Source organism: Arachis ipaensis, chromosome B04 (assembly GCF_000816755.2).
Source record: "Arachis ipaensis cultivar K30076 chromosome B04, Araip1.1, whole genome shotgun sequence".
NCBI classification, from domain to species: domain Eukaryota; kingdom Viridiplantae; phylum Streptophyta; class Magnoliopsida; order Fabales; family Fabaceae; genus Arachis; species Arachis ipaensis.
In genome coordinates this window covers 3,246,496-3,262,010 of record NC_029788.2, presented here as the reverse complement: position 1 = coordinate 3,262,010, position 15,515 = coordinate 3,246,496, and the positions used below count along the sequence as shown (strand labels likewise).

The 15,515-nt window shown below is 27.0% G+C and overlaps 1 pseudogene; it reads left to right on the top strand.

Moving 5' to 3' along the window:
* LOC107635849 overlaps nucleotides 419-15,515 on the top strand; it is a 15,379-nt pseudogene continuing 282 nt past the window's right edge.

Here is a 15,515-nt window from a genome sequence, read left to right as displayed (position 1 = left end):
GAGTAAAAGTCAACAGAAAGTTTAACTTTGTTAATATTTAAATATATCTTTAATTAGAGAAAAATTAAACATTAAATCTTTAAAAAATTAAGTTAAATTATGTGTGTTTAAAGACCACTTTAAATATTAATCTCTAAAAATATTAAGAGATCACATATATATATGTACATATTTTTCAAAGGATATATACGATTCATATAAAACTGAGTTAAAGGTGTAAAGTATAATTTTTTTCTTTAAATATAATTTTATTCATTGCTCTTCTTGTTAAACAAAACGGTTTTTTCAAATTATTTTTAATGCCTTTTATAATTATATAATGTATTTAAAATATTTTTTATTTTAATAAATAATAATATGTACTATTTTAAAATTCATTCCATATATATTAAAAATAAGACTGGCAGGACCTTTAATTATGGTGAACCTTCTTAATTTCGTCATTGAGCTTATTTCCGTAATGTTTGTGGGTCATGTCAGCGAGTTGGCTCTCTCCAGCGTTTCCATGGCCACCTCCTTTTCTTCTGTCACTGGCATTGGTTTAGTGATCAGTTCCTTTTATATCTCTTAACACTCTTTTTACGGTTTCACTAATCGAATTTTTCTTCTCTTCTTTTCTTTTATAATTTGAATTTATTAAAAAATATCAAATAAATATAATCCGAACTGGACCACCCCAATATTTTATTCGGTGTTAGTTATGAAAATATTTCAACACCAAACCCGATTACTCCCCTCCATGGTATGGAAACTAGAAGCGATTACTAATTCATTGCCAACTGTTTCTATTGAATCGACTAACCTTGTGTTCAACGCCTTGTTGGTTTCATATGATGACAGATGGGAATGGCAAGTGCCTTGGATACCATTTGTGGCCAATCATATGGACCAGGACAGCATGGCATGTTAGGCGTACACGTTCAGAAAGCCATACTTGTTCTTATCATCTTATGTGTACCATCTCTATTATTTGGGCAAACACAAAATCCATATTGATTTTATTTAGCCAAGATCACGAAATCTCCACAAAAGTAGGAATATATGCTCAGTTAATCATTCCATACCTTTTTGTCTCTAGTGTTCTTCAGTGTCAGACTAGATTTCTACAGACACAGAACATTGGAGTTTCAATGATGCTCAGCTTTGGAGTAGCTACTGCACTGCATGCTGCTTTGTGTTGGGCGTTAGTGTTAAAATATGACTTAGGGAGTAGAGGAGCTGCCATATCAAATTGTATATTGTATTGGGTGAATGTGTTGATACTTGCGTTATATATTAAGTTTTCTCCAAAATGTTCACAAACTTGGACGGGTTTTCAGTGGAGGCATTCCATGACATTCCTTCTTTTTTGAAACTTGCTATTCCTTCTGCTTTTATGGTTTGGTAAGTTTCTACTAACTGTTGCTTTTCTCACCGTTATACTGTTCGAGATCCTCTACTAATGAGTTTTTGTTTGGTTCCCATTGTGCTGAGCAGCTTGGAACTGTGGTCGTTTGAATTGATGGTACTCCTATCTGGTCGTCTTCCAAATCCAAAGTTGCAAACATCAATATTTTCTATTTGGTTAGTTCCACATTTGATGTAGTTCTCACAATTCTTAGCTACCAGCACTTTACATGTTATTGTGGATATTATTATTTGCACCTATATTAATTAATGTTGGAAATTACATTGTGAATACATCATTAACTATTTGGATGATCCCGTTTGGATTAAGTGGAGCTATAAGGTAACTTAATTACTGCTACGTGCTTATGAATATTTAGAATTCTGTGACAACAAATGTTGAGATCAAAGTAACAATTGTAATTGCATAATTGTTTGTTTGTGTTACAGTACTCGTGTATCTAACGAACTTGGAGCTGGTAATCCTTGGTCTGCACGTTTACCAGTGCATGTAGTGGTAGTAGCAGCCATTATTGAGGGTATCTTGGTTGCAACACTGATGATAATTATACGCAATGTTTGGGGCCATGTTTACAGTAACAATTTACAAGTGGTTCGACAAGTTCACCTTTGGCATCAGCCACCAGAAGTGGTTTGTCCTCTCTTACTATTAAGAACCTGATTTCTTTTCTTTTTCTTTTCTGCTCTTTTATTTTTTTCTTTTGGTTGTTCACCAAAAAAAATATAATACAATGTAAGATCAAATACAAAAGAAATTACTTTAGATTTTTTTTTAGTTAGACATTTATTCATTTCAACTTCAGAAATAAATATAATGTTGAATTCGATTCATATTTGGACAACAAAAATAGAGAAAGGAATTTTTCACTGTCCCCTTATAGAGTTATAGCATTAATTGAAAAAACTTAAAGAAAAAAAGTGAACGGAAAGAAGAACGAGAAAGAAAGTGAACATTCATAAAAATTTGTCGGCTTGTGTTTGAGAATGGAGTTCCAATGGCTGAGAGAGCATTATATCAGGGGAGTTTTTTTTTTGCCTTCGAAGACCTTTAAATTTCTTTCTCTCCAGATCACCCAAAAACTGTTAGCTGCTATGGCTAAGTCGTTCTTCCTCTAAACCCGTTTTCGGGCATATGTCTAATCACAAGCCACACATATGCATTCGTAATAGTTAAGCTGCCATCGTATTGTTATTCAACTCTTTAGTTTTGTATTGTTCTAAAAACTTAAAAATGATTATTGCCCTGTTTAATCTACAATAGAATCACTACTACTAACTACTATTAATGCTGGCATCCCATGCATGCTCATTCTAAAATTGTCATGCCCATGCATAACTTACATTAGGATCATCTTAACTAAGTACTATTGAATGTAGCTTCCCATGTAGAGACATTCCATAAAATTGAAACATTTTGCTACAAATCAAATTAGAATTTTTTTTTTAAAAAAACACATAACTTTCATGTTAGTTATGCTTTGGTTAGCTAAAATAAAGTTCAACAAAGAAATAAAACAAACATATGAAGCAAATAAATAGAAAAAAATACAGAAAAATTAGGGATTGAATGGAAGTTGTAGTTAGATTTAGAGATATATTTATATTAACAGGGACTGAATGTGTCTATAGTTGAAATAGATACCATATTATGGGTCATTGGTGACAAACATAAACGGTGAAGATAAGTACATAGAATTTATTTTAAAATTTTATGAAGTTATGTGATTTAAGGTTGCCAACAAAGGCTTTAAATAACATTAAAAAAGGAAAACAAATAGAACTTGGAGGCTGGATAATGTTGTAAAGATGAGGACAAATGGCAAAAACCAAGTGTGGTCCTTGAGAACATAAACAAGTATACACAAATAGAATAGGTGGAGCAATAGAACAAAACTCAGCTTCATCAGCCAGTATGAACAGGAAAAATATCATGGATGATTAGGAAATTGTAGAGGGATTCATAGTCTAAGGGTCTGAGTACGGCACTGATCAGAAGACCTCTACAAGACACGACATTAAAATAGGGATATAGAGACACAAAATTGTGTTTGGCAGATGAAACATAGACAAAGATATTGTGTATTCATTATGACACGAAAGACATAGAAATAATAACAAGAGATACAACCTATTTTTTATTTATTTTATTATTCTTATTAATTTTTTATAATTATATTTTTCGTTTTAAAATTTTTTAATAAAAAATAAAATAAATTGAACTTTTATAATTTGTTCTCTCTCACATCTCAAACAACAAATGAAGTTTCGCAGCAATTATTCATGTTATTGTATAAGACGGTAGTTTCAAGTGTTGAAAATGAAATTGTGGTACCTTGAATCTTAGTTATAAATAAAAGAGAATTAATATAAGCTTTTAACACTGAGGATAGTTATAGAATGTCAATGCATGAGGACTACATTCAAAAGTACTTATTAGTGGTGATTCTAATTTAAGTTATTCATTTGAATAATATTTATTCTTCCTTTAAAATATTGTAAAACAAAATTTCAAACAACAAAAAGAAGAAGGAAGGTATCTAAGGTTTGTAGCAATATATGAGTTTTGAAGATGGTATATTTTTCAGCTATTGAGATAGGATTTGTTTGGGTGAGCTTAAAAAAAAAAGCATTATATCACTTGAAAACTCATTTCCATCCAATCAGGTATGTTATATGTCCGTTGAAAAATAATTAACGATCATCTCATCACATTCCAAGATTGATACACTTGCATTTGCCAATTATATATTACATACTCAATACACCTGAAATAAGCAACATATATTTTGACTCATAACTTGCTAAAATGCTTCTTTAAACTCAAGACTCTACCCTGACCACTCTCTACTAACAAAGAAAACTTCAACAACTACTTATTCATGCGAAATAGATTATGAAACTACTCATATAGATCCTAATTCATGCTTAATAACACCAATTATATTTCTTAAAAATACTTGGCAGAAATAACAAAAAATAGATATTAAGTAGAGGAGGATAATTATGCGTTAATGATGATAAGTAAAAAGTTGGCCGTTTCAAAAATGATGGAGTAACCATTTTTTGTAACGGTAGGCTATTTGTTGAGTTATTCAAAGTGAAAGAAAATACTGAATTATTTGTTTTTGAAGGCTGGAATGAGTTCTAAAATTTTGTTAATCAACAAGATTTGACTCTCGGCAAAAAATTAGAATTGAGAAAAAAACAGAATAAATATGTTTAGTGGTTTACCAAAAAAAAAAGTATTGTGTGATATTAAAAAAAAATGTATTTAGTGTTTTGGTTTACACCCAAATAGATATTTTAGTATAAAAGTAATGTAAGTTATATTTATTAGTACCGAATATAATATGACAATGTTAATCTTTTGATGATTTCTCACGGTATTTTCCACTCCAATAGGTCAAAAACTAATACGTCGCAGTACTAATCTATATTTAAGGGTTTGTTACTGGCCAATGGATTGCTACATACACAAAGTTGGATTCGAACTCCTTATACTTGTTTAAGTTGGCTCTAAAATAATAAAATTGTAGTATTGTATTTTAGAATGATGTAGTGCCTTCAATGTTGGAAATGAATAAGCTGGAAAGTTATAAAAAGGGATTTGTGAATGTTTTAGATTTATTTAAAATGCAAGAATGAAAGTATAATAACGTAAAAGTTTTTAGTTAAATAAATGAGTAGTTTTTTGTAGTTTAGGGGAAAAATCGATACATAAGGATTTACGTTTTAGGTTTTAGGCTTTAGGTTTTAGGATTTACGATTTATGATATACGATTTAGGCGGTGAATATTAGTTGTAGGGGGTTTAGTAATTAGTTGTGTTAGGGTTATTGATTAGGGTTTAAATTTGAGGGTTTAAGATTTATTAGTTAGGTTTTATAATTTATGGTGAGGGTTTAGTGTTTAAGGTGTATGGTTTAGGATTTAGGGTAGAAGGTTGGTGATTATAAAAAGGTTTAGTATTTAAAGTTAAGGTTTGTGCGTAAGAATTTACGATTTACGATTTATAGTTTAAAATTTATGGTTTAGTGATTTAGATTTAAAGTTTAGAGTGAATGTAATTATTTTTTGAAATAATCTAAAATGAATCAAATTATTGTAAATATAAAATTTTTTAATTTAAAATTTAAATAGATATAAGTCAAATGAATGATATATTTTAATTTGATAACAACAAACTTACTCATGTTAAAAAACTTTTAATGGGAATATTTTAAATAACTTTAGTGATTTTTTTTATTTTTTAATTTAAAAATTTTATTTTTCGATAAACACATGCAATAAAATAAGAAATTCAAACCTAAAAAATTGTTGTGCGAGCGATATTTATATCTTCTCTATTTTTGAAATATGTAGAAGTTGAATGAAAATTTGGATCCAAATATTTTAGAATTAATTTGGTGTGATTTCACCCGGTTTCGGATCGGGTAAGAATTTAAAAAATAGAATAAGTTATTATTTAGGGTCGGATCCGGATCAAAGCGAATTCAGTTTCATCCGACCCATGTGCATCGTAGGAGAACTTTAAATTAATTCTAATATTATGTTATATTATTTATAAGCTTATTATTCTGTTTTTAATCATATTTGTTGAATTAGGAAATAAATCAAAGAAGAATAAAATTAGAATTTATGAAAAAATTCAAGTTCAAATGTGGATATCAGTTTCTCGATATACAAGTATGTTTTTTTTTTCTTTATAAATAAGTGCATTATAATTTTTGACATAAAATTTATTACGATTCAAACTTCACTTGATTCAGATTCGGTAGTGTGATTTCACTGGGTCTAAAATTGGATAAGAATTTTAAAAATAAATCTAGTCATTATTTAGAGTCGAGTTGGATCAAGACGAATCCGATTTCATTCGACTCTATGTGCACTACTAATTTTTCATAGGATATATAATTTGGATATATTTTTCATTGGGTATATAATTGAGTAAAAATATGGGTGGATGAGAAGAGGAGTAATTGGGAGGTCATTTTGAACTAGTTTTAAAAAATTTTGACAAAAATTGGAGACCCGTTGGAGGTGTCTCCTTCACAAGGATGGTTATTATTGTTATGATTGTTTTTTTTTTTCGGTAATTTATTGTTATGATTGTTATTCTTTTTCTTCTTCTTCTGCTTCTTTAGGTCCATATTAGTTTTTGTTGGTATATAACATTGTTATCATATCTTATGGATCACAAAATATTCGGACCAAACCAAATAACAAAGCCCAAATAACATGTACCAAAAAAATAGTAGCTAATTAGTAATTACACATTTTTTCTCTACACTATCGACTAAAGACCAATCTTTGGACCTCATTGTAAGTACCAAAATGATTCCAATTCCTCTCAAATGAATTGTTGATAGTCCAACTATGCGATACTCCATCATTTTTGAGTAGAAACGGTGGCTCTTTTGGTCTTACCTTGTGCATATCGTGTTAGCATAACATAGTTATTAGCTAATTGCTTGTTATTTTCATGTACTAAAAGTTAAATGTCTCTTCATAATTTAGCTCAACAATATCATATTTAAAGAAAAAAAATTAGACTTTACACCTTTAACTCAGTTTTATATGAATCGTATATATCTTTTAAAAAATATGTACATATTATATATGTGATTTCTTAATATTTTTAGAGATTAATATTTAAAGTGGTCTTTAAACACACATAATTTAATTTAATTTTTTAAAGATTTAATGTTTAATTTTTTCTCTAATTAAAGATATATTTAAATATTAACAAAGTTAAACTTTCTGTTAACTTTTACTGACCTGTAGTATAAAATAAAAATCATCACTTTTACATTTTTGTGATATATGATATTTAAGGATTGGACAACAAAGTTAATCACTTAATTTAATCTAATTCTCATGTATATTTTTCAAAAATTAAATAAAAATTTGGATAAAACACATATATAAACCAAACCAATACCAATATTATATAAATTATCTAAATAGAAAAATGTTACATGAATATCTCAAACTATACTTTTATATAAATCAATTTAAATTAATTCAAATTATATAATATAGTAGTAAATCGAAATACGTTGATTCTAATTACATGGTAATATTGTTTGAAGTGTAAATTGAATTGGTTAAATTCAAATTATACACTATAGTACTAAATCGAATCAGTTTTATTCGAATTAGTATGAAATAGTGTAAATCGAATCAGCTTGATTCGATTATTACTTCTATCAGATTATTGACATTTACTACTTTAAAGTTAATTATTTATTTATTCTATATTAATTTTAAAATATAAATGTCAATAAGAAAGTACCTCATTTAGATTTAAATAAAATATCAAAAAAATCAAAACAAATAAGAATAGAAATCCAACTTTTGTGTTTTAGTTCAAATTTCAGAAAATCTACATTTTTATAAACTTATGAATTTAAAACAGAATATTAAACGAATTCTAAAAATTCATTAAAATTATCCTTTGACTTATTAGCATAGAAAAAACTATTACCGGGACTTTTGATATTAAAAAAAAAATTAATATAAAATATAGCCCTCCAAGATAGCATAGGAGTTAAAACTTGAAATTTTTTTTGAGAGCCAAAAGTAACAACTAGTTATACATTATAAAATGACCAACTATATTTATACAATATGTAATTTGACCAATTATATTTATACTGTATTTTATTTATTTCTCAAATTACATATTGTATAAATATAATTGGTCATTTTATAATTTATAACTATTTGTTACTTCTGACTCCGAAAAAAATTCAAGTTTTAACTCCTATGCTATCTTAGAGGGCTATACTTTATATTAACTTTTTCAATATCAAAAGTCCCGGTAATGATTTTTTATATGCTAATAAGTCAAAGGATAATTTTTAATGAATTTTTAGAAATCGTTTAATGTTTCGTTTAAATTCACAAGTTTATAAAAATGTAGATTTTCTAAAATTTGAACTAAAACACACAAGTTGGATTTCTATTATTTGTTTTAATTTTTTTGATATTTTATTTGCATCCAAATGGGATACTTCTTTATTGACATTTATGTCAATAATCTGATACAAGTAGTAAATCGAATCAAGCTTATTCGATTTACACTATTCCATACTAATTCGAATCACACTAATTCGATTTAGTACTATAGTGTATAATTCGAATTTAACCAATTCGATTTATACTTCAAACATTGTTCCATGTAATTCAAATTAAAGTGTTTTGATTTACTATTATATTGTATAATTCGAATTAATTTAATTTGATTTATATAAAAATATAGTTTGAGACATTCATTTAACATTTTTTTATTTGAGTGATTTATGTAATATTAGTATTGATTTGGTTTATATAAGTGTTTTACTCTAAAAATATTAAATTTTTAAAAGAAAGAAAAAACAAATTAAATTGTATATATTCTTTCAAGATCAAAATCAACATACATTATTTTTATTATAAACTATGCAAAAATTGACCCTTATTAAATAAGGGAGAATAATATCGGTACTAAAATTAATAGATAAAGTACATATACACTATAATTCAGGAGGAGTAATAAATTACAAAATTTTCTATGAATACCAATAATAATGCAAGTATCCTGGTCCTGCTCGAAAAATTATGTCATGGACAACATATTTGACAACATGGACACATTATCACTTTCAATATATCTTTATTTAATTATGTTGATCTATAATTAGTATCTATTAAATGCTCATAATTTTGATAATTTGATCGGTTGCTTAAATTTTAAATATGACAGAAATTTTATTTAACACAATTTTATTTCAAACTCTAGAATCTATACACATTTTTTCACAGTAATAAAACATTGATAGGGAGAATCCGCTAATTACCCATGTGAAAGTCTTATTAAATTTTTTGGTTAAAAAAATCTTTAATATCTGCAAATATAAGAAAAATATTATTAAAATTTTTTTTATACATATTATGAATTTCACTTAAAATACTTTATATACACCAAACTATATATTAATTAGGGACGGACCTACATTTAATAAAGAGGAAACATTTGCCTCTATGTCTCTGTTGAGCCTAATGTATCCAAGCAAAATAAGTTAAGATCAGTAGTTAAAGAAGTGAGAAAGCAAATATGTTTGGCAGGACCTTTAATTATGGTGAATCTTCTTAATTTTGTCATTGAGCTTATTTCCATAATGTTTGTGGGTCATGTCAGCGAGTTGGCTCTCTTCGGCGTTTGCATGGCCACCTCCTTTTCTTTTGTCACTGGCATTGGTTTAATGGTCAATTCTTTTTATATTTCTTAACACTCTTTTTACGGTTTCACTAATCAGATTTTTCTCTTTTTTTTTCCTTTATAATTTGAATTTATTAAAAAATATCAAATAAATATAATCCGAACCGAACTATCCTATATTTTATTCGGTGTTAGTTATGAAAATATTTCAACACCAATCTGATTACTCCCCTTCATGGCATGGAAACTAGAAGCGATTACTAATTCATTGTCAACTGTTTCTATTGAATCGACTAACCTTGTGTTCAACTCCTTATTGGTTTCATATAATGATGGGAATGGCAAGTGCCTTGTATACCTTTTGTGGCCAATCATATGGAGCAGGACAGCATGGCATGTTAGGCATACACGTTCAGAAAGCCATGCTTAATAAAATTTCTTAATGGTCACGCTAAAATATTTTAATTTTAATACAAAAATTTCTTAATTTTGTTATTGAAATTTTTTAAGATTCTGAATTTGATGACTATTTTTATACTTAATAGTTGAATTTTTAATTAATAAAATTTAATTAATTCTTTCTTAAAATAATTAAATTGTCATTTATTTCATTTTGGTTTGTTTATTTCTTTGAAAAAAATTACATAAAATTAAAAATACTGAAACTGAAAATTAATGTATTATGTTTAAATATATGCTAACGCTCTTTTTAATTCGTTTTTTTTTGTTGTAATTATCAGTATAAAAATAATTGAAATCAAATTAGTAAGAGAAAATTTGCCAATAATAGTAATGCTTTATTTTTTTATTTATTTTTTTTTAATTTTATTTATCACAACTCTTTCACTTTATTAGTATTCTTAAAAACTAATTTTTTTTTATTTTGAAAAAAAAAATTTTAAACAGGGAATTAACCTAATGTCATCCTTAGCCACCATTTTTTATGCTTCTATAAAACTCAACTAAATATAAACCTAATCTATTGTGTTACAACAGACTCTTCATAAGTTTTATCATCTGAGAGTAACTTGTTCTTCTTTATAAACTTCTTCATTCCACAACTTATGTAAGAATATATAAATTAGTCCATGGAGGGAGAATACAAGAATAATACCGGTGTCTCTGTTGAACCTAGTGTATCCAAGCAAAATAAGTTAAGATCAGTGGTTAAAGAAGTGAGAAAGCAAATATGTCTGGCAGGACCTTTAATTATGGTGAATCTTCTTAATTTTGCCATTGAGCTTATTTCCATAATGTTTGTGGGTCAAGTCAGCGAGTTGGCTCTCTCTAGCGTTTCCATGGCTACCTCCTTTTCTTCTGTCACTGGCATTGGTTTAGTGATCAGTTCCTTTTATATCTTTTAACACTCTTTTTACGGTTTCACTAATCAGATTTTTCTCCTCTTCTTTTTCTTTGTAATTTGAATTTATTAAAAAATATCAAATAAATATAATCCGAACCGAACCATCCCAATATTTTGTTCGGTGTTAGTTAAGAAAATATTTCAACACCAAACCCAATTACTCCCCTAGAACCGATTACTAATTATTGTCAACTGTTTCTATTGAATCGACTAACCTTGTGTTCAACTCCTTGTTGGTTTCATATAATGACAGATGGAAATGGCAATTGCCTTGGATACCTTTTGTGGCCAATCATATGAAGCAGGACAGCATGGCATGTTAGGTGTACACATTTAAAAAGCCATGCTTAATAAAATTTCTTAATGATGATGCTAAAATATTTTAATTTTAATACAAAAATTTCTTAATTTTGCTTTTGAAATTTTTTAAGATTCTAAATTTGATGACCGTTTTTATACTTAATAGTTAAATTTTTAATTAATAAAATTTAATTAATGCTTTCTTAAAATAATTGAATTGTCATTTATTTTATTTTGTTTTGTTTATTTTTTTGAAAGATATTACATAAAATTAAAATTGCTGGGACTAAAAATTAATGCATTATGTTTAAATATATGTTAACGTGCTTCTTAATTCGTTTTTTTTTTGGTAATTATTAGTGTAAAAATAATTGAAATCAAATTAGTAAGAGAAAATTTGTCAATAATAATAATAATGCTTTACTTTCTCTATTTATCTTTTTTTTTAATTTTATTTATCACAACTCTTTCACTTTATTAGTATTCTTAAAAACTAATTTTCTTTTTTATTATGCAATTTCAATTTAAATATTGTGATTTCATTTCAATATTATATTTAAAATAGACTATTATTGATATTTATACTTTTATAGGCACTAAAACAAATAAAACTCTCAAACTTTAAATTCCGCACAAAAAATACAACAAAATACTAAATAAAAATATTTCTACAAATATAATTGAGTCAAAAGAATAAAAATTTTTAAATATTATAAAATTCAATAATTATAGAAAATTTTTTTATTTAACAATAATAAAAAAATCCAAAAGAAATTCAAATTTTAAAACACAATATGTATATATAATTTTAATTTAATTCGAATCTCAATCCTATCTTTGATTAAAAAAAAAAAAAGTAGATTTTGAAAAAAAAAATTTTTAAACAGGGAATTAACCTAATGTCATCTTTAGCCACCATTTTTTATGCCTCTATAAAACTCAACTAAATATAAACCTAATCTATTATGTTACAACACACTCTTCATAAGTTCTATCATCTGAGAGTAACTTGTTCTTCTTTATAAACTTCTTCATTCCACAACTTATGTAAGAATATATAAATTAGTCCATGGAGGGAGAATACAAGAATAATACCGGTGTCTCTGTTGAGCCTAATGTATCCAAGCAAAATAAGTTAAGATCAGTGGTTAAAGAAGTGAGAAAGCAAATATACCTGGCAGGACCTTTAATTATGGTGAATCTTCTTAATTTCGCCATTGAGCTTATTTTCACAATGTTTGTGGGTCATGTCAGCGAGTTGGCTCTCTCTGGAGTTTTCATGGCAACTCCTTTTCTTCTGTCACTGGCATTGGTTTAGTGGTCAGTTCCTTTTATATCTCTTAACACTCTTTTTACGGTTTCACTAATCGGATTTTTCTCCACTTCTTTTCTTTTATAATTTGAATTTATTAAAAAATATCAAATAAATATAATCCGAACTGAACCATCCCAATATTTTGTTCGGTGTTAGTTATGAAAATATTTCAACACCAAATCCGATTACTCCCCTCCATAGCATGGAAACTAGAAGCGATTACTAATTCATTGCCAACTGTTTCTATCGAATCGACTAACATTGTGTTCAACTCTTTGTTGGTTTCATATAATGACAGATGAGAATGGCAAGTGGCTTGGATACCTTTTATGGTCAATCGTATGGAGCAGGACAGCATGGCATGTTAGGCGTACACGTTCAGAAAGCCATGCTTAATAAAATTTCTTAATGGTGAGGATAAAATATTTTAATTTTAATACAAAAATTTCTTAATTTTGATATTGAAATTTTTTAAGATTCTGAATTTAATAACCGTTTTTATACTTAATAGTTAAATATTTAATTAATAAAATTTAATTAATGCTTTCTTAAAATAATTGAATTGTCAATTATTTCATTTTGGGTTGTTTATTTATTTAAAAAAATTACGTAAAATCAAAATTACTGAGACTGAAAATTAATGTATCATGTTTAAATATATGCTAATGTGCTTCTTAATTCGTTTTTTTTTGTAATTATCAGTGTAAAAATAATTGAAATCAAATTAGTAAGAGAAAATTTGTCAATAATAATAATGCTTTACTTTCTCTATTTATCTTTTTTTTTTTAATTTTATTTGTCATAACTCTTTCACTTTATTAGTATTCTTAAAAACTAATTTTCTTTTTTATTATGCAATTTTAATCTAAATATTGTGATTTCATTTCAATATTATATTTAAAATAGACTATTATTGATATTTATACTTTCATAGGCACTAAAACACATAAAATTCTTGAACTTTAAATTCCGTACAAAAAATTCAACAAAATACTAAATAAAAATATTTCTACAAATATAATTGGGTCAAAGGAATAAAATTTTTTAAATATTATAAAATTTAATAATTACAAAAAATTTTTTATTTAACAATAATAAAAAAAATCCAAATGAAATTCAAATTTTAAAACACCATATGTATATATAATTTTAATTTAATTTGAATCTCAATCCTATCTTTGATAAAAAAAAAAAAGAGAGAGAACCTTCCATCTTTCTTCAAAGAGTGGCTAATTCCCTTCTTCCGTTTTGGTTGGTTTATCCTATCCCTTTAGTACATCTCGGGCGATGAGAGAACCTTCCATACTTGTTTCTTAAGTAAGGACAGATATTCAGTAACAACTTCTTACCAGACAAAGGACTTGGGTTCGATCGGACTATTTGGTTAGTTTGAGGATTCTCACTTCCCTTCTTCGAGCATAGCATGAAGCTACCGAAGGAGTGAAACGACTCTTTTCACTCGACTAATCATCCATCAGACATCAAGAACAAGGTACGTAAGTCACTGTCCTGTTAAGGAGTGAAACCAGGTACGTTAAATTATTTTAAACAGGGGATTAATCTAATGTCATCCTTAGCCACCATTTTTTATGCCTCCATAAAACTCAACTAAATATAAATCTAATCTACTGTGTTACAACACACTCTTCATAAGCTCTATCATCTGAGACTAACTTGTTCTTCTTTATAAACTTCTTAATTCCACAACCTATGTAAGAATATATAAATTAGTCCATGGTGGGAGAATACAAGACTAATACCCGTGTCTCTGTTGAGCCTAATGTATCCAAGAAAAATAAGTTAAGATCAGTGGTTAAAGAAGTGAGAAAGCAAATATGTCTGGCAGTACCTTTAATTATGGTGAATCTTCTTAATTTCGCCATTGAGCTTATTTCCATAATGTTTGTGGATCATGTCAGTGAGTTGGCTCTCTCTGGCGTTTCCATGGCCACCTCCTTTTCTTCTGTCACTGGCATTGGTTTAGTAGTCAGTTTCTTTTATATCTGTTAACACTCTTTTTACGGTTTCACTAATCAGATTTTTCTCCTCTTCTTTTTCTTTATAATTTGAATTTATTAAAAAATATCAAATAAATGTAATCCGAACTGAACCATCCAATATTTTGTTCGGTATTAGTTATGAAAATATTTCAACACCAAATCCGATTACTCTCCTTCATGGCATGGAAACTAGAAGCGATTACTAATTCATTGCCAACTGTTTCTATTTAATCGACTAACCTTGTGTTCAACTCCTTGTTGGACGAGCTGCAGGGTGTTATTTCAGGAATTGTCAGAGGATGCAGTTGGCAAAAAATGAGTACTTTTATTAACTTAGGGTCATATTATGTAGTTGGAGTTTCGTTAGCTATTGTGTTAGCTTTCGCCTTACATCTTGAAGTAAAGGTATGTAAATGCCAAATTGAAATCTATTGTTTTTATTTGTGAACGGTCTTAATTATTTTAGATTGAGATATGTCCGATATACAAAAAGGTAAATTAATTATATTATATAGTGTGTTTTAATAAGTATTATATTATTTAAAAATTAATTAAATAATATATAAATTAATGTTAAATTTAAATTATTTTATATTAAAAATATTTTAAAGAATATTTATTTAATAATTTGTATATAATTTTTTATAATTATTCAATTAAAATATAATATAAATTAAAATATAATTTATTATTTAAAAAATTTGAATATCTATTTTTAAAAAAAGACATAGACTTTTTATATTAGAATTATGCAAAATTATATCTTCATTTGTTGCTTTTATTTTTATATTTATTTTAGTTGTCATAATTTGTCTTTTCATATGGTATTTTTTGAGTTGTAAACAATTAAAAAATATTTTAAAAATAAATGAGAATAAAAATACCAAAAGTATAAATTAGTTTTATAATTATGATAGATTTGAATATA